Raw genomic sequence first — 18,298 nt, 5'->3', positions numbered from 1 at the left:
CAACTTTGGCTTAGGTCATGGTCCCATGGTTCATGGGTTCAAGCCCCGTGTTGGGCTCTGTGCTGATAGCTCAGAGCCTGGACCCTGCTTCAGATTCTGTGTCTCCCTCTCTCTGCCCCTCCCCCACTCACTCACGCTCTCTCTCTCTCAAAAATGAATAAATGTTAAAAAGAAAAAAGACTGTTCTAACTCCCTATACCAGGTTTAAAAATTACATGTAAGAGGGGCTACTAACCTGAAAAGATGTACCATCTCAAGTAACCATGCAAATGTAAATACAAATAATGAGTTGTTTTGAACTGTCATGTGGCCAAACTTAAATGACATATCATATGATGTGTTATGAGCATGAAGGGAAGTATGTGATTTTATACACTGCTAAGAGGGTGTGTAAATCTGTGAAGTCTCCTGGAAAGGAAATGTGACAATATTTCCATAAATAAAAGTGTGAGTTCCCTGGTACTTAGAGATGTGCACAAAGGTAAAAATGTCTATTCTGGCATTGTTTGAGATTGTGTGGAATTAGAAACGTAAATAAATGGCCAAGGTAACACATATAAAAACATTGGGAAGAGAGGGGGAGAGGGGGTGGGAGTATAAAGAACATTCAGCCCTTGATTCTGATCACTTCTCTATTGTTGAATGTTTTACAGTGAGGATCTGACCATGATTCCTAAAGTAATATGAAATGGGAAGAGTCCCCCCCCCCCCAAGCAAACAAACAAACAAATAAATAATAAAAAAGGAGGGGTGAGTGGATGGTTCAGTCAGTTAAGCGACTCAGTCTTGATTTCAGCTCAAGTCATGATCTCACGGTTAGTGAGATCGAGCCCTGCATTGAGCTCTGTGCTGAAAGCTCGGTGCCTGTTTGGGTGTCTCTGTCTCCCTTTCTCTCTGCCCCTTCCCTGCTCTCTCTCACTTTCTCTAAATAATAAAAAATGTTACATAAAAAAAAGAAGATCACATTGAGGTTTTTTTTTTCTTTCCAGGAGAAATCCAGGTCTACTTCTACTTTTCAAAATTAAAATGAAACCAGCCTGTTGTCAAAACCCAAAAAGTTCAGGCAGCAGGTGGATAATTTAGTCATGGCGCTGGCTGTTTAGTTATTTGGATAATTGAATTTAAGCCATCATGGATAATGTAATCCAGTTTAATTTGCAAAAATGTCAGGCCTGGAGACAGATCAGAAGGAAAACATTTGGTGATGGCAGAAACGTCATTGGAGAGACTTCCTTTGTGTTACGAGCTGTCTGTAAGAACCGACCCATTCCCAATATAAGGACTTAGATTGAAAAGATTTGATTAAAAACCTTGGCAATCTGGTGTGTGTTGTTAATGTTAGTGTTACATAATGCATTTTGCTAATTTATTTATGAAATGTTTGATTTAGTAGTCCATTTGCCCCTTGTCAAAAGCATCTGGGAATGCCTTCATTTTCAATTTGTTTACTTGAATAATAATTTGATTTGGGTTTCCCATTTGGCAAGTTTATTCTGATCCCAGTAACATCTATAATGAGACCACATGGTTGATTCCTATTGTTCTGGAAATTTTGGTCTTCATTTCAAATGTCACATGCAGCGAACCACCCATCATTTTCCAGCCAAAACATGTGCTTGTTGGCTTTGAAAAAGAACTGTAAGTAAAAATGACATTTCCTCCATTTATTCCTTGGATCAACAGCCAAACACATTTCTGCTTTTACTGCTTTTTGTGAGTCCCTATTGTGCCCACCGCTGTGCCCAGATTTGGGCATGACTGACACTTATTTGCTTCTTGTCTGCTGGGAGAAAAGTCATCATAAAAAATGTCTGTAGGAAGAGTCTTAGACAACATGGGAGGAGAGTAGACATTGTGAATAGATGTCGTGGATAGGACTCAAGTTTAGTTTGTTTCAGAGAGACTAATAGTTTTCTGGGTTCTGGATACACACACTGAAATACTGGAACACACAGAGATGCAAGCAGCCCTGCCTGGGGACCCCTCCTGTGTGCATTTACTTTGGTGCCCTGTGGGCAAGAATGCAGACCAGCAGTACTTAGTGGTTCAGTGTCAGAGGGAAGTGGGACCTGATAAGACATCAGTGCCTTTTAGGACTTTTGAATGCATATCAGAATCCCCTTGGGAGACTCAGAAACATAGAGAGATGTACTGAAGTCTTAATGCATGCTGATGGTTGCCCTGGCTTTGTAATACCCATCTGACTCACATGCTGTGGCTGATTGGTTATACATGGCTTTCACCATGAACTGTATATTTGTACTCTATTGAAACCATCTTTTTGCAGTGGTTTGTTTTGCCAAAACATCAATATGGCAGAATAAGGATGTGTAGAATAGGAACCTTGCCATAACTATAACTTCTGAAACCTTTGTGATCCAGCAGAAACTGGTCACTGGATTGCTCATTTGTAGCTAAAGGTCATCTCATTATTTAATAGTATTTATGGTTTATTTTCTAGAGGTCATAGAGTGAAGACAAAAAAAAAATGGAGGAAATGATGACCTTTCATACAGAAGGGCAGCTATATTAGAAAAAGTCACCAGAGTATAGGCTCCTGTTGCCAAGTTAGTTATGTGATGAGTTATAACTATAGACCTGAGATAGGTTTCCAAAAGCGAATCAGTGAAAGAGTATCACTATCACTGATTCCAAACCAGGGGAATAGAAGTCTGGAGGCTTTTGAAATTTGCCCAAGGAAACCTCTGACTCTAGCATCTCTATATCCACCTGTGTCCTCTGCCAAACCTGTTTTTCATAATGCATTGCTTTTATTGGTCTTCCTTGGAACATATGTTGGGTCCTTGATAGTCACAGAGTATCTATCTTCATAGATGGGGTCTCTGCATGTGTGAGGACAACCTGGTGGTCATTAAGCCAGGCAAGGGCATAACCCAGACTGCTCATCTTCCATATCAGCTGGGCGATAGCCTGGGCTCTTTGAAAATCACAGGCTGGCTGTGATGTCCTCAGGGACCTAAGTTCCTTACCTTAAGTCTTTACCAAAGTATCTAGTATGCTTATGTTGTTCTGTAAGGTAGAGAGAGAACACTGCGTTTTTTCAGGAAACACAGCTTCAGACTAGTCCTTAATTATTTAAATATTTACTTTACCTTGGTCTCCATGTTTCTACCTAGAAGACTATATCTTACACCCAGATTTTTTTTGTGTGTAATGCTTAAATGAGATCAAAACCTCTCATCTTGGGTCATTCATATTGTGTCCATGGGAGCCACTGATTCAAATGTACTGGTTCTTAATATAAGTGGGAAAGGGACCGTAATCAATCATCCCATGGGGGTCATGTTTAGTGTTAAGCACACTGATGACATTCTGAACAATGCTGTAATTTCATAATGATCTAGACATAACGTCATCAAGGAGGAAAAGGTATCAGAGCCTCAGACCTTGCCCTGCAGGCCCCAACTGAAATCATTGATTCACCACCTAAGCTGAACTTTGGAATCACTGAGATGCTTTTGCAAACTTCTGATAGCCAGGCCACCCTCCAGATCAATTAAATTGAAATCTCTGGGGTGGGACCTGGGCACCTGCTTTTATAACTCCATGGGTGATTCACGTGTGGAGCTGAGGCTGAGAGAGACTGTTCTGGTTGCCTTGCTTCCCCAAATGTGGCCCTTGGATGGACAGCATTGGCCTCTCTTGGGAGCTTGTCTGAAATGCTGAATCTTGGCTCTACCCGAGACCTAGTGAGTCAGAATCTGCATTTTAACGAGATCCATATACAGCTCCTATTGTCCCTTTGGACAATCTAGTAACAAAGCTTCCCAGAACAGGGAAAAGAAAGCAATCCATACTTTTTTGTCTTAATGTGACAGATTAAAGAGAAAATGACTCCCATATTATTACATATTTTTAATGTGCTAAAAAAACACTACTTAAATTCTTAAAATTAAAAATTATATTTGGACTCTAAGAAAGCCTGCCGGGGCGCCTGGGTGGTGCAGTCGGTTGAGCGTCCGACTTCAGCCAGGTCACGATCTCGCGGTCCGTGAGTTCGAGCCCCGCGTCGGGCTCTGGGCTGATGGCTCAGAGCCTGGAGCCTGTTTCCGATTCTGTGTCTCCCTCTCTCTCTGCCCCTACCCCGTTCATGCTCTGTCTCTCTCTGTCCCAAAAATAAATAAACGTTGAAAAAAAAAATTAAAAAAAAAAAAAAAAAAAGAAAGCCTGCCTAATATTTTTTGTGGGCAAAATGTGATTCAAAATTGTAGCCAAGACAATATTTATAATAAATGGAAAGCATTGGGCTTTGTTCGGCTTAGTGATGCTCTTGAAGGCATTTCACATAAATATATAGCACACAAGGTATGAAAATTATTTTGTGATTTTTTTTTTTTGGTACCAATTTGTATCTACTGGGGGAGACATTACTTTTTCAAGGGAGAGGTTGAATATAAAAGGGTGATTGAAAACAATACATCGAGGCTTTACCACTTGTAGAAACACAAACGCAGACAGAGGTGAACTGTATTTTCAAAGCAAAGGAAAATATTCAAAACTGTTGGTGGGTGGAATTTACATAGATCTTGATCAAATATGCATTCCCCGTCCTAAATTTGAGACTTCGCCACAGCACATAGCCTTGTCACATGGAGTGTTGGTTCTTTGAAATAGCAGAAAAGAGAGGTCAATAGCTGCTGAGAAGGAGCACATGTGGAAAAATAAACAGATACAGGGAGGTCTAGGCTGTAGAGAGAAATTGCCTTCTGTGAGACCTCATTTGCTGGACACCATGCTGGGTGCTCCACATACAGAGGACAGCAAGCTGATTAAGGCTTCAAAGGTAAGCTCCTTACCTTAAGAGTGGAAGTGGACACAAAACCAGACCTCTTTGCTTCCTCTGTGATGCCAGGTCATTGGGAAGTTCTTGAGGACCTCAGTGAACAATATCGCTGTTGTACTGGAGGCCCAGAACCTACCTTGCCAATTTTTAGTGCCTTTCAAAACAGCAGGGTGATATTTTATCCATTCTCTTCCCTTCTCCTTTCTTTCTTATTACCTTCCTGGCTGCTCCTTGCTCTCTGGCTTTTAAACTGTAGGTCGTTTGCCTTTACCAATCAGCATCAGAAAAGCTATCTCCTTGTTATATTGTCCCCAGATTCCCATTAATCCTTTGGTGAGTATTTAAGGATGCTTTGCCTACAGAAAATTTCTGTCCACTTGCCTGGCAGCAAAAGAAGCCATGTTTCCAAGATTCTTTCTGACAATTCTGACATGATCATAGCAATGTAAGATCCAGTGTCCCAATGTTCTCTTTACTTAGCGTCCCAGTGCTGTGACATGAGGCTCAGTTTATTTTTTTCAGAAACTCCCTGCTTCTAATCTCTTTGGCTAAAAGTCAAGGGCAGTTCGTTCACAAGATATCAGGATCTTAGGTTAAACTCCTCAAGCTGGTTGAGATATAGTAAGCCTAACCCCCATCTATGTGCAGCTCTGTCCCACCTGTCTTGGAGGATGAGCAGCTACCCTCAATGCCCATGACTCAATACAATTTCATTCTCAAGATGACAACCACCTGGCCTGTATGACCTCCCACTGTTAGTTCTCTCTCTCCTCCCTTAGAGTTCACCTCCCTCCTCACTATCGTCAATACTCTAAAGGCACAAACTGGTCACAGATTAGCTGCGGTGCCTATAGAACTGTTCGTTTTAATTAAATTAGTGTTCAACATTTAAAGATCAGAAGATTTCATAGAAAAGTTATATTTTTGTTTTCTCCTCAAAACCCAAGTGAGACCAAAAAGAAGATCCAGGGAATGGGCCAACCTGGCAGCCATGCCTGGAGAGAGTCCCGCCTGTTCCCGAAGATGACCCACCCCACTTTCTTCCTTCACTCGGTCCATCCCTTTGTAACTTGAACTAAACAATGGGTAATTCCATCCCATCTTCTTCATTTCTTCTCTTTTCATGTGTGACTAATCTTTTAATTCATTAAAAATTTTTTCCAATTATTATACTTTTCATTTTTTTTTTTCAACGTTTATTTATTTTTGGGACAGAGAGAGACAGAGCATGAACGGGGGAGGGGCAGAGAGAGAGGGAGACACAGAATCGGAAACAGGCTCCAGGCTCTGAGCCATCAGCCCAGAGCCCGACGCGGGGCTCGAACTCACGGACCGCGAGATCGTGACCTGGCTGAAGTCGGACGCTTAACCGACTGCGCCACCCAGGCGCCCCTATACTTTTCATTTTGAGAAATTTTATTTGGTTCTTTTCCCATGACTCAATACGATTCCATGCTCAAGATCACAACCACCTGGGCTGTATGACCTCCCACTGTTAGTTCTCTCTCTCCTCCCCTAGAGTTCGCCTCCCTCCCCACTATCGCCAATACTCTAAAGGCACAAACTGGTCACAGACTAGCTGTGGTGCCTATAGAACTGTTCGTTTTAATTAAGTTAGTGTTTGACCATTCCTTGTAGTATCTGATTCTTTTTTTCATGTGTTTGGATTTCTCTTTTATTCCTTAAAGCATATCAAAAATAGTTATTTTACCTGTGAGCCTGACAACTCCAATAGCTGAAGACCTTGTGATTCTGTGCCTGCCCTGATTTGTCCCAGCCCATGGCAGCTTGTCTGTGAACTGCCCATTTATGTTGCAGCTTGACCTGTGTGATTTCTTTGGGGCCTTGGTTGATTCTCTCCATAAAGGAATTAAATCTGTTCCTACATATTGCCTGGGACACTACCACTATGGGACTGCTTTAAAGTTTTTTGAGGTTTCTTGAACTATAAAGGTAGTCCTGACACTGAGGCATCCCACCTGGAGGTGATAGGTAGCATGGGGATCACTTCTACTGAGCTGTACTGACACATGCTCATCTCCTGAGCTACTGACCATTGTCGGCCAAGGCTTTGGTGTCTGTTCACTAATGAGAAAGGATATTCTGCAATCATGGATCAGTGAGCCATTTCAGAGTAAAATGTAGCAGCCTGTTGGTATTGTTTAGTAACAATATTTGGATTTATGATTTATTCTTGGTTTTGGTGGAATCTGGGGAAAAGAGTTGAGTTTTAAGATATGACTGGTCACTTAACTAGAATGTATCTATTAGAGACCCCCAACATGAACAGTTCTGGTACCAAGGTACCAAGGTGCTTCACCTACCCACCCACCCCCCATCCATAAGCACACATATAAACACATGTGTGCACACACTGGTCCTTGTTACAACCTGGAGACAAAGCTCTCCAAGGAGACCCAGCCATGGAAGGACAAAGAAACTATGGCCTGCAGTCTCCTGACCTCTTTCCAAGCATGTCCCTGTCCTGCTGCTGCTGTGCTGAATTCCTTGTCCACTGTTGTATGAATTTAAACTGCATCTTGTTTTTCCAGCAGTGGAATAGTTAAGGTGACTGATGTGTAATGAACACTATAGGCTCCTCTCAGATTCCCCACCTCTCTGGGGCTAAGCTTCAGTGTCTTTTCCTGGAGTTCCATGCAGCTGATGAAGGGAAATCGCAGTGTATTTCATGGTTTGCTGCAAACATACAGGGCTCCTCCCTTCCCTCTGTTTCTGGGTTCTTCTGAGGATTCCTTATTTCCAATCCAGGTCACAGATGCATTTAATCCAGAATTGTTTTTTCAATAGGGCCTTACACAGTATATCCAATCTTCTAAACTGCCAGAAACAAAAATCTCGAGGTGTGTGTGTGTGTGCGCACACACACACACACACACATGAAATATACATGTGTGTACATATATACAGCTATGTACACACATGTTTTTATATATGTATATATATATATGAACACATACGTAATCATGATTCTCTAACCCACTGTGATCTGGTTTTCACTCCTCCTACACTGACCATCCCTTTAATTTTGCTGTTACTGGGGCACCTGGGTGGCTCAGTCAGTTGAGCGTCCAACTCTTGATTTTGGCTCAGGTCATGATTCCAAGACTGTGGATCCAGCCCCGCATCGGGCTGTACTCTAAGCATGAAGCCTGCTTAAGATTCTCTTTCTCTTTCTCTCTCTCTCCCTCTGCCCCTCTCCCCTGCTTGCACACTCTCTCTGTCTCTCTCTCTCTAAAAGAAAGAAGGAAGGAAAGAAAGAAAGAAAGAAAGAAAGAAAGAAAGAAAGGAAGGAGGGAAGAAAGGAAGGAAGGAAGGAAGGAAGGAAGGAAGGAAGAAAGGAAGGAAGAAAGAAAGAAAAGAAAAAAATTGCAGTTACTTAAGGTGCTGTCCTCTTTTTTCTCCTATTCTGTCTCTTGTCACTACCTCAGACTACTGCCTGCTGCTTGCAGACCACTTACAACCTACTGCCAATTTTTGTAAGTAAAGTGTTGCAGAAACGCGGCCACACCCAGTTGTTTCTGGCTTGTCGATGGCTGTTTATAGCGGCGGATTAAACAGGTCCACAAAGCCTAAAATATTTACTCTGTGCCCCTTAACAGAAGGATAAAAGGGCTCCAAAGTGCCTCGCTGTTGCATTCTGCATGTCACCTTTTGATGTGTGCTATTATGTGAAATTGCATGGTGTTTCACACAGGAGCATGTCCTACTTGCTGTGAAAAGTTCATTAAGCATCTAATGGGGAATTATGCCTTGGGATGTCTCATATGGGGTGTCAATATAGCCACATGTTGGGTGGATGTGTATGAAAGGACAACAGTGACACCTGACAGGTCTCTTTTAGGAGTTCATGAATAATAGGAGATTTTCTGATTATGGAGAACAGAATTGCCGAACAGAGTTTCTGACCTGCACCTCTGGCACCAAGAAGCAAGGAATTGGGGCTCCGCATCAGGCTCTCTGCCGTCAGCATGGAGCCTGGAGCCTCTTTGGATCCTCTCTCTCTCCCTCTCTCTCTGCCCCTACCCTGCTCACACTCTCTCTCTCAAAAACAAATAAACATCAAAAACAAAAACAAAAACAAAAACAAAACAAAACAGGAGAAGCAAGGAATTCAAACCACAGTGTCAAGGAGCCAAGCCGGAGGGAGATGGTGAGTAAAGCTGGTTCATGCCTGGGGTCACCAGCAGAGACCAACTCTACTCTGAGGTCTTACCACAGCCCAAGTGTGAAGTCCACCCGTGGCCAGGCTGTCGGGGCCAGCTGGAGAAGAATTCACCTGCGTGCGGCCACTGCTTCTGCTTCATGGGGACCACAGAGCAGGGAGCCCCGGTTATGAACCGTCTGACTTTCAGGACTGGGGGGTGGGTGGTAAAAAAAAAAAAAAAAAAAAGGCATACTGTGCTTCCCTCTTATCTGCTGTGCCCCTGAAACCAGGCATCTGTTTGGAGAGCTTGAGTGTCAAGAGGGCTTACTCCAATCACTTGCGGGGTGAATTAGCAGGGATGTGAGGGAGCTTCCTCTACTCAGACAGACTCTGAGAACTTGGGCTGAACAAATTGTTCAACTTGCAGGGAAGGTCAAGGTCCGGAGTTTTGAGTCATCCCGCAGCTAAGGGGCTAGGAGATTGCATTTCTAAAGGGTTCTGATTAGCAAATGAGGCTGTACGCGGACTGAGCTAGCATTGGTGAGGCTGCAGGTAGCGGGCACTTTTGCATTTCAGTGATTCTCTCACAGTCTATCAGAGGCTTGCACTGCTTTTTACTGAGGCTGTGTTATCTCATTTACCCACCCTCAGGCCTCGAATACCCAGGGCCGCCTGACCTGGGGCCACACACAGCACAGACATATGACCTGTAGGTGGCCGTCTCACACTGGGGGTGGCTGCTCAACCATCTGGGAAGCACTTCAGAGGCGGTACTGACACTGGCCCAGCACTCTCTCCTGCCCTCTTTCCCACATGTGTTCTTGCCACCACCCAAGTGAGCCCAAGACCTGGTCCCTGCTTCTCACGGATTCCATCCAATGGCAACTGAATCACGTCCTTTTATTATTATTTTTTTTATTTTTTAAAGTTTATGTATTTATTTTGAGAGAGAGAGAGAGAGAGAGAGAGAACCAGCAGAGGAGAGAGAATCCCAAGCCGACTCTGTGCTGTCAGCATGAGGCCAGATGTGGGGCTCAAACTCACGAATGGTGAGATCATTACCTGAGCGGAAATCAAGTTGGACACTTAATTGACTGAGCCACGCAGGTGTCCCAGAATCCTGTCCTTTTAGCAACTCGCTTGGGATCTCGTTTCTCACTGGTGTCATCTGTCTCTAAAGAGACCTGCTTGGGGGGCGCCTGGGTGGCGCAGTCGGTTAAGCGTCTGACTTCAGCCAGGTCACTATCTCGCGGTCCGGGAGTTCGAGCCCCGCGTTAGGCTCTGGGTTGATGGCTCAGAGCCTGGAGCCTGTTTCTGATTCTGTGTCTCCCTCTCTCTCTGCCCTTCCCCCGTTCATGCTCTGTCTCTCTCTGTCCCAAAAATAAAAAAAAAAAAAAAAAAAAAAAAAAAAAACGTTGAAAAATAAAGAGACTTGCTTGGTCTCTTGTCCTGCTGTTCTCCGTTCATCCTTGATTCATCTTCCTGGCCAGCTCCCTCCTCCTGCCTGCCACCAGCTCTGTGCTCTCCAGCACCGTCCCCATTCTTCTAGGTGGCCTGCAGGCTTCTTCATGTTCTGCCCTAACCTGGAGCTCCATTTCCAGGCTTATACTCCTCCTTGCCTCCTAGCCCAGCTCAATGCTTTAGTCACATCCTGGGGGCTCCTATAGGGAAACCACGCCCTCCTCCCATTTTTCCTGGCTGTGGCCACTGTACCCACACTTGACTGCACCACATTGGACTGTGCCACACGGGGCGCAGGTGTCTGCAGCTCTCAGTCATCTTAAGCCTCCTTTGTTTGGTCTCCCTCAGATGCTGTGCTGGAATATAAACTCCATTTGGGCAGGAGTCTCAGTTTTACTGATGAATTAGTTCTCTTAGTCCAGAACAGTGCTTAGCCCATGGAGGGGGCTCAATAAAATATTTGCAGAAGAAATGAATTTGAAGGGGTTTCTCTTTATAATCCGTTACCGTTCCTAACAACCTTTCTTACCAGTAAGTTTTCCCTCTGTTCCAATTAAATCCCTCTGCTACAAAAAGCAAGCACATCCTTGTCTGGGTTTTTGAGGCAGCTGCCAAACCAATTAGGCTCCCATTGCCATAAAGCACAGTAACCTGGATTCAAAGGATTCAGTGAGTCTTTGCTGACATTTTTGTCTCCTCTACTCTGAGTAAGTTTGATTTCTTGACTAATCTCTTCAGAAATTTGTTGCTATATTCTCAGACTAGTCTGGCAAGGGTCCACATTAGGCAGGTGGTTTCTGATGTTTACAAAACAGTACAAGGTTTGGGCTTTTCTCTTCTTAGGTCTTACTACAGGGTCTAGAAACATCTTGAAAGCAATGTCTGGTGCTCAAGTGTGTTCTTGGTGTCCAGTGGTCTGGGAAAGTCTGTGAACCTGAATGCCTATGACTTTGGATCTGTTTCTAATGGAAATTGTCAGAAATAAAGTGGCTTCATACCCCCCCACCCCCACCCCTTTGGTGGAAAGCTCTTTGCTGTCAAATGGAGCCATTTAAGATTTGTCCTCTCAGTGCCGGCTCAAGACCAGGACTCTGTCTCCGTAGAGAGGGCTGTCCTTGGAAAGGTTGAAACTAGGAAAGAGATGGCAATACCCCATCCCCTTTCTCCACCTTTCTTCCTCCTGGAAGTGCCCACTAATGGGAAGATAGGAACAGGGAGGGTGGACAGAAGGTGTAAGTGAGTAGCACTTTACTCTGGAACAAAATACTTCCTCGAAACACAGTGTCCAAGACATGAGATGCCCCAAGAACTGGAGGGGCACCTGGGTGGCTCAGTTGGTTAAGGGTCCAACTCTTGATGTTGGCTCGTGTCATGATCTCATAGTTCATGGGTTTGAGCCACCTGTCGGGCTCTGTGCTGAGAGTGGGGAGACTGCTTGGGATTCTCTCTCTCCCTCTCTCTTTGCCCCTCCCCTGCTGGCATGCTCTCTCTCTCTCAAAATAAATAAATGAACATTAAAAAAATAAAAATGAAAAAAAAAGAACTGGGGCCCTGAGCTACTTTGTTTGACCTTGTTGAGAACCCCAGGTGACATTGGGGTGGAAACTACCAAAACCAGCTTGTGCGATGTACCTATGGTGGCAATGAAGGAGTGTCAGGGTGGCCAAAACTCTACTGGCCTTCTAAGCTGTCTCCTTCACTCTCGCTGTATCTCCTAGATATCTACCTCCATACTGAAGCCTGAATAATCTTTCTAAATCAGAAACCCAACCAACACCTGTCTCTGCTTCATGTCCCTCAATACTCTCCGTGATGTGTATGCTCGCACCTGCGTTCTATGGCACTTCACGACCTGCCTGGTATCTCCTTCCCTGGCCTCACTTCTGCTCTCAGCCTACTGCAGACATAGGCCTGCAAGGTCATCGGAGTCTGCAGGTTCTTGCTTCTCCTGGCCTAGGCCCCCTTCCCATTGTTTCTCATGCCCCATATCCTTCCCCTGTTTTTCCTTATCGGACTACACTCTATCCATTTTTTTCAGACTACATTTATGGGTCTTCTACTCTCCAGGAATACTTCCCACCCTGCCATCACCTCAGTGTCAGTAAGAAGTGTTTGTCCATTTTTAAGCATTTACTGATTGCCCACTGCATGCCAGGTGTGAGAAACAGAGCGGAGACAAAGACTCAGCCTTCACCCTTGACGACCGCACAGACTGGATGTCCGAGTGTCCTAGTCATAGTTCATGAACTGCAAAGAGTGAGAAAATCGAGAGGCCGTTCCTCGTATACGGGAAGCACTTAATCATTATGTGATAAGTTTTGTTTAAAAGTTAAAAATGAAACATGAGCTTTTAGAATCATAGGCCAACATTCATATATCAAAGCATGATATTCTCTTTATGGTGAACATAAATACCTGTGCTGTTACACACATTTATTAGCATAATGTAAGTGTTTAGCACTACAGGTCTGGTGGGATCAAAAATGGAACTTCTGTCCAGTGTGAACGTTTCACCATGCCCGGCAGAAAGGCTCCCATTCTGGGCTCAGCAGAAATGCTCAAAGTTTGGAATTTATGTTTAATATTGCCCTTATGGTATGCCATGGTTGCTATGGAAATGATGCTATTGTTTATTATTGAATGAAGAGTAACAATGAGCCCAATAAAATAAATCTATAATATTGATACTGAGAAATGTTGGAATGTGGTTATTTTGTTTTTTTCTTCCTCATTTGTCAGAAGCCAATTGAAAAAGGCCTTCCAATTAGTGGAAGGCCACACTAAATTTGTGTATCTGCTGGCCCCATGAGGTAATTCATCTCTGCTAATAAAAAGGAGCATTACCTAATTCAAACTGTTATTATGCTGGTGTATTGGGCAACCATAAAATGCACCTACACAAATAATTTATTGACCATATGATAATAAGGAAACATGCCTAAGCTGCTGGAAAGTTCTCTTCAGTCCACAGAGACCAGTGGGCAGAATTGATTACTTTCAGGGTGTCTGTGTTAACATGGGAAATAATCAGTTCAGCAGCCTCAATGTTCCCATCGATATCTAATAGAAACTTTGTTGCAGTTATACTCAGTGGGAGATAAAGTCTCAATTAAAAAAAAATTCTGTCAACAGCCATTTGTCAAGTTCAGTAAGAACACTGATAAAGGCTGAAGAGATTTAGGGTTGCTAAAATGGAACCCAGTGGCTCTCAGAAAACTGGAGGGGATGCTCACTGACTGCATACAAGCCACTGGAAAAGATTTTAGGACTGAATAAAATGGCTGGATTTGAATGGCAGGGCCTAGCTCTGAAGAAAAGCAGCTCATTTAGTTTTGGCTTTAATATTTGGAGGGAAATACTCTGTATCCAGTGATAATAACACAAAATATATTCTGATCCTTTCAATAGCCCAATTTTTGGCAGGCCTCCCCAATTCGGGGGACCATTTTCTCCAAGTAGAACAAGAGGATGGATGAGTATCTGTTGATCCATAGCCACTCCACAACTTGCTCTAAACAACAACTGTTTTACTGTTCAGTATTCTGTTGGTCAGGGATTTGGGCAGGGCTAGTGGGGGAAAGGTGATGGCTTGTCTCTGCCCTAAGTGTTGTCAGCCAGGCGTCTTGACTGGGGTTGGAGGAGCCAAGATGACCCCACTCACGCAGCTGTCAGCTGGGATATCTCAATTCTCCTTCACGTGTCCTTTCTCTTCCTCCAGGGCTTCTAGCTCCCCATGACCTCCTAGTCTGTCAGAATACTGGATTTCATTACATGGCAAGAGGACAAAAAAGGAAGCTGCCATGCCTCTTCACGCCTAGCATCACAGGCTCCATACTTCCCTTCTGCCCTATTCTTTTGGTCAGTGCAAGTCACAGGGCCAGCTGAGGTTCCAGGATGCAGGAATAGATGCACCCCTTGGTAGAGAGAGCAGAAAATTCACACTGGGAAGAGCATAAGGGGTGGGAGGGATTGAGGTGGTGATGCTAGAAAACATTTTACCATGGAGGGTGAAACTATAATCACTTTTTTAAATGTTTATTTACTTATTTTAAACAGAGAGAAAGGGCACAAGAGCAAGCAGGGGAGGAGTAGAGAGAGAGAGAGGGAGAGAGAGAATCCTAAGCAGGCTCCACACTTGCTCAGCACAAAGCCTAACATGGGGCTTGATCTCACAACTGTGAGATCATGACCTGAGCCGAAATCAAGAGCTGGATGCTTAACTGACTGAGCCACCCAGGCACCCCTAAACTATAATCACATTTGAATGTTCAACCAGCCTTGGAAGTCATTGCTGTGCCCTTTGTCTCTGAACCCTGAAATTAGAGAAATCAAGCCCAGGTGTGTTGTTTGTTCCCCAGCAACCCCACTGTCCAAAGTTTGGTTGTCACATACGGTTTGGACACCAGGATAAGCCAACGTGCCAGCAAGGGGATGCTATGTAGTGGTCAAGGTCCTCACTGATCATCTGGCTTCCGCACTCACCTTCTGTCAGCTGGTTTAAAGAGGTCTTTCAAAGAGGTGACCGATTAAAACCAAATTTACGTTATTGAAGCCAAACAATATGGAGCTGAAGTCAGTCCTTTAATCTCTTCCAGAAAGACTCTAGGGAGCTGTCTCTCTGGAGAGTAATATTGAGGCATTGTTTCATCACCTTGGGTTGGAAAAACCCATGTCATTTTTTTTAAAAAAACCTTAAAAAATTATTATTAGTTTCCATTAGGCGGCTACATTGTTTATTTTAGCACTGCCATTATTTCACAGTCTCACCCCCTCTGATTGCCAATGAATGATCCTGGGAGTTCTTCCATGGTTGCCTAGTAACAAGCTAGCTGAGGCCAGGAGGTACCTCTGTCCCTAGAAGGAGAGAATGACATTGCATCCGAAATCAACTTTCCAAAGGACAAGTGACACTCCGAGATTCAAGGTTCTAGAACTGAGGACTTGTGTGTCATCTAATTCCTTTGCCTGTGAGTCCCAGCCAGCAGCAAGTAGTGTCTTAAGTGTTTTCCAGGCCTCGCCAGATAGGAATACCAGTCCTGTTCTTACAGATAAGAGAATCAGCTGTTTCTCCCAACCAAGATTGCTATGGAAAAGAAAGTACATTGGAGTATGTGCAAATTTGTAGGAATATTTTGGCTTCCTTAGGGTTGCTTATTTTCATGACCCAGCATGTGCGTATACACATATATTTAGGTAAAGAAAGGTACTCAGTAGATGCAACAGAGCTTGACCCCTGGGCCGAGGAGTGAACATGTGACTTCCTGGTTACGTATAGAGCATTATCCCCCAGCAAGAGTAATTCCAAGGAGAAGTCATATGACTAATGCGGAGCAGAGCTGTCTTTCCCTGGAAGGGATGTGTTGACATTGGAAAAGAGAAGCTCTGACTTACTGTGTGGTGACTGGTTGGTCATTTCCCAGTCCTACAGAGAAGCTCCCATGTCTTTAGTAGGAGACAACAAAGACAACATACAAAAAGAGACAAGGAGAGATGTGAGACAGCAGAGATGGAGACGGTGTCAGGACTGAGTCCCCAGCTATTGTTCTCTAGATCCTGGGTCATGGAGGTCTTTCTTTCAGCTCTTTCAGAGCCATTTAGCATCTTTCCTTGCTACGGGAAACTAATTCCTTCGCTTTGTGCTTGCTAACTCAATTTTACTAATATACCAAGTTTTGTCAACCTTTCACCATATAGAATTGCTAGGCTTCAAAGAACACAGCTGACTCCTGGGTTTTTATTTCAACTCCATAAGGAAGCTCATAATGGGTGCATAATATTGTGATTGTTCTTTGGAATATAGCCATAGAGAAATATAAAGATTGTGTAAGCTAAGTAGATTATTAACTCATCCATATAAAGTTGAAGTAAATATAAATAAAACGTATATAATGCAAATACCTTCTGGCTTGACATCCCCTGTTGCTGATTGCATTTTAGCTGCAACAATATCTCCCGTCTCACATGTTCTTCTACAATGTGAACTTGACACTTCATCTATCATGACATTCAGTCTCTGTTCCCTTTCTTTGGACCTAGGCATGTGTGTGTCTCATTAGTAATGAATAGAAAGTGACAAAAATGAGGCTGTGTGATTTCTGAGGCTAGGTCATACAAACAATGTTGCTCTCACTTTGATAGCTGGGACACTTGGTGTGTTTTTTGTTTGTTTGTTTGTTTGTTTTTTGTTTTGTTTGGTTTGGTTTGGTTTTGGTTTTGAGCAGTGACCAGCAATGGAGTAAGTCTGACTATCTTGAGGTCACCATACTGTCAGGAAGTTCAGGTTAATGGAGAGACCATGTGTGGGTCCTCCAGTTGATAGTTTAAGAGAAGATCCTAGACGAAAATCAGGATCAATTACCAGACCCACGGATAAAGACACATCCTGATGATGCCAAACCCCATCAAGTCCACCGCAGCATATTGTTTCTGGGAGGTCTACAAAGAGTCTCCCACGTGTATTCACGAAGCAGTCTCTGCCTGCTGTCTCTGCTGTTATCACATGATCTATCCTTGTCACTGTCTTTCTTCTCTTGTGACACTACCTGAGATTCCCTGTTACTGCCTTTTCCCTCCCCCTACTCTCATTTCAAAGTCCTTGTCAAAGAAGAATGATTCTAAAGCTTTTAGTACTTGGTGATTCCATGGCTCATGAAGAATCAGTGTTGGGGCAGGAAGAGATCCATGGCCCTAATTTTTGGTCACACTTTGTCACCTGGGCTCCAAAGCAGTTCAGGGTGTCACAAAGCCACTCCTTAGCAGTTTCAATCTGGCCCCGGTAGCCATACTTCCTCAATAGCTCTTACAGAGCACTTACTATGGGACAGGACTATTCCAAACACTTCAAGGATATTAGCTTACTTAACCTACATAACAGCCCCATGAGTTTTGTTGTTTTGTTTGAACAAGTGAAGATACTGAGTTACAGTGACATGAAGTAACTTCCCCAGGGTCACCCAGCTAGGAAGTCATAGAGCCAGGAGTCAAATCCAGGCAGTCTACTCAAAAGTCCATGCTTTTAACCATTGATCCTGATGAGTCCTTAGGGGCTCACATCCAGTCAATGTGGCCAGAGAGAGAAGAGAAGCCACTCTGTCTCCTCCGTCTTCCTTATCTCTCTTGTAGCTCCTTCCCAGTTATGCTAGTTGGTCAATGTGTGTGTGGTGTGTGTGTGAATGGGTGTGTGCACATGCACATTTGCGTGTGTGTGTGCACCCATGTGTTTCTATACTGTGTATACTTGAAAGCTGATCATGGCTTGCCTAAATCTATGGATGAAGATAAGACCAGCCAATGTTTGTTATAAGAGATGAGCAAGTCCTAACCCAGCCAACCTTAAAGGCATCTGGGTTTTTAAGAGCTTTCCGGGCCCTTTGATGAAACCTATCATGCCAGACTAATGATGCTGCTGTTTGCCATTCATTCTCATCGGGTTTAATGAAGATAAAGGGGCTCTCTTTATGTGTCCAGTTGGGCTTAACAAATTAACCAGCCTGCCAAAAGGGTACATGCAAACAGAATATTTGTCCTCATAATGTTCATTAGGAGGGAGAAAGTTAACTAACCTTTTTTGAGGTGTTTCTTTTCCCAGGGCCCAGTGAAAGCCGCAGAGCTAAAACATTGTCTCTAATCTTATTTCCGATGGGCCTTTCCCTAACTTCTCCTTTTATGATCTTTTCACAGCTGTTATATTGAATCAGTATCATTATGTGTTTAAAAAAATATTATGCTCTGTGTTTCAGAGCTAACTACCCAGAACTAAATATTCTGGCCCTTTTTGGAAGATGACAGGCGATTAGAGATCTGGAAAGGGTGGCGGGGTTGTTTGCTTCTTGTGTCCTCTTGGCAGCTCCCGGTGAATGATATGAAAG

This window comes from Leopardus geoffroyi, chromosome A3 (genome assembly GCF_018350155.1).
Source record: "Leopardus geoffroyi isolate Oge1 chromosome A3, O.geoffroyi_Oge1_pat1.0, whole genome shotgun sequence".
Taxonomy (NCBI): domain Eukaryota; kingdom Metazoa; phylum Chordata; class Mammalia; order Carnivora; family Felidae; genus Leopardus; species Leopardus geoffroyi.
This window is presented reverse-complemented; position numbering follows the sequence as displayed.